This window comes from Bidens hawaiensis, unplaced genomic scaffold, assembly GCF_021521415.1.
Source record: "Bidens hawaiensis isolate Kalapana, Puna unplaced genomic scaffold, B.hawaiensis_p1.1 tig00012231_1, whole genome shotgun sequence".
NCBI classification, from domain to species: Eukaryota; Viridiplantae; Streptophyta; class Magnoliopsida; order Asterales; family Asteraceae; genus Bidens; species Bidens hawaiensis.
Window position 1 is genome coordinate 517,567 of NW_027491990.1, and position 2,708 is coordinate 520,274.

Consider the following 2,708-nt stretch of genomic DNA (forward strand, 5'->3'; position numbering starts at 1 on the left):
TGTTATGATTGAAGCTGCTTATGTTGATCTGATCAATTAATACCTGACAAAACCTATCGCCGACATACCAAAACCTTTGAAAATATAATATCTTTTAACGTATGCATTAAGGTTTTATATTATAGACCGACGCATCGAGTCATTACTCGTTATAATAAATATTAAATGCAAGTTGAGAAAGAAAAATGACGAGTAATTGAAGACGTTTCGAGTGAATTATTATTTTTATATTATTTGTTTGGTCTTATCCAAGAGGCGGATGGAGTGAAGACCAAGGCACCAAACCATTATAAATAGACGATTAGGTCATGTGCTTCATTATGTGTGATATTTTGATGTATTGAGAGTTTGCCCCCGGGGAAGAGCTCTCCCTAGGTGGTCGAGCGTTTATGATTATGTATGTATGAGTGTTCTTTGAGACAATCTTTTAGTTAATGAAATCATACTACTGCATCTATCTATTTGTGTTTCGTTACAATTGTTCATCCTATATCATAGATTGTTAATCGAATCGAACTCTCCACATCCGTCCATAGATCTTTCAAGAGTAAATACATGTTGTTGATTCGATCCTAGCTCAAATCCGAGCTCCTCCGTTAATACCAACTATTCACGCTTCCGCACCAGGGCATGGTTCTTACAATTGGTATCAGAGCGGGTTATCGAATCGTTCAGACTAACTGCTGAATTTGATCCAATTCGCTCTTTAATCTGCCATGGACGTTAAAGATTGAAGTTCATTGAAGTTTTTGTGGGTTTTTGCATGGATTTGGATGAAGTTTGATGATTTGAATATGACTTGTGTGAATTGATGCTTGAGTTGATGATTAGTTCGGAGATTCAACATCAATTTCACGTTTATATGTTCAAATTCGTCCAAATCTACATTTTTCGGTTCGTTTAAACTCAAATTCGTTTAAATTTGATGCTCTAGATCAAAAAGTTTGATGAGATTGATGATAAACTGGTGTTAGAATGTTGATTTCGTGATGATTTGATGAGATTTCAGTGATTAATTTCATTTATCAAGGGTTTAATTTCATATTTGAGGTTTTAGGTCAAAATTGGGGAAATCAAAACCACGTATTTAAGGCAATTTGATGATTTGTTTCTGGTTCATATGATGTTTATGGTGTGTTTGGAGATTGTTTGGATGATTATTTCATGATTTGGAAGATTTGTTTCATCCAACATGAGCAGTGGCTGGAATATGTGTTCGATATTGTCTATTATTGCTGCTACTAAGTGTTCTCGAGGTTTTGGTTAGAAGTTCCTAACAGTTGTTCATGACGTGTTACTGATTAAGTGTTCAAATAGTTGTTTGTTGCTGCTGATATGATTATAATGCACGACCAGCTGCTGCACATTTGTTTTTCACGAACATTTGCAGCATGTCACGAGCGGTTTGCAGCTGATATAACATGATTCAAACTGTTTGCAGCTGCTGCACAATTTTATTAAGGGCATATCAGTCATTTCTGTTGATGATACATGATTGTGCAGCAGATACAAGATGTAATGCTGATATTACAAGTGGTTGCTGCAACATGGGTTGTTTGAACCGGTTGCTGCTGATATGCTGTAGTTCACAAGAAATTGCTGCTGATAATTTGTTGTTAGCAGGCCAAAATTGTTGTTAAAAGTGTTGTTAGCGTGCTGAAAATTGTTGTTAAAATTGCTGTTAATGTGCTGAAAATTGATGTTAAAAGTGCTGTTAACACGCTGAAAATTGCTGTTAAAATGTGCTGAAATTGCTAATTAAAAGATGCTGTTAACGAGCTGATTGTTGGCTGATTATAAAGTGCTGTTAACGAGATGTTAATACTGCTGATTTTGGTGCTGAAAATGCTTACTTTAGTGCTGAAATTGATGATTTTGAAGTTAAAACGAGTAGTATGTGTTCAGAAAAAGTTAAGTTTTTACCCGAGCATATCCTTGGTTATCCCAAAATAATCTATCTTTTTGTCTCGAAAACACCTTGTTTATTCGAGCAAACCTTCTCTGAGCATACTTTGTGTTGTAATGAACAGTTAGAATTTAATATTCTAAACTTACATGCTCGTGAAAAGAAAAAATTCAAGTCCATGTCTCGAGCACACCTTTGCTCTCAAGCATGCTCGAAAGAAAGATGAATGATTAAATCACTAGCATATCTTTTATCTCGAGCACACTTCTAGGGACGAGCATATGTTAATAACTGAGCATGCCCGAGAAGGGATTTAAAGGAAATATGTGTGCTCGTGAACAAAAAGTTTATGTTTGTGAATAATTTACAAGTTTTTGAAGAAACTTTTGGATTTTTGATTGAGGTGACTTTCTAAAGTCAAACGGGCCAAGATGGAGAAAAGACTTAATATTGGTTTATTCGTTGACTTTTTGACCATGTGCTCTTAACGAAAAACGTTTGCCCAAGTTTGACTATTTGGAAGTGACTTTTCTAGTCAACTCAGTTGTTGACCATGTCGGGTCAACAAGGGGCATTTTGGTCATTTTTGAAGATTTTTGAGCAAAAATTGGGCAAAATTCACCAAAACTTCACGACTTTAACAAGGTGCTTACGAGATCAAGATGGTTGATTTTTCTGGATCATTTCATGAGTTGACCAAGTCAAATGTTAACTATCAACCACAAAAATATCATTTTATTTCATTTATTTTTGATTTCATCAACAATTCTTGATAGGGATGGTCAATATTGTTGGAATTGAA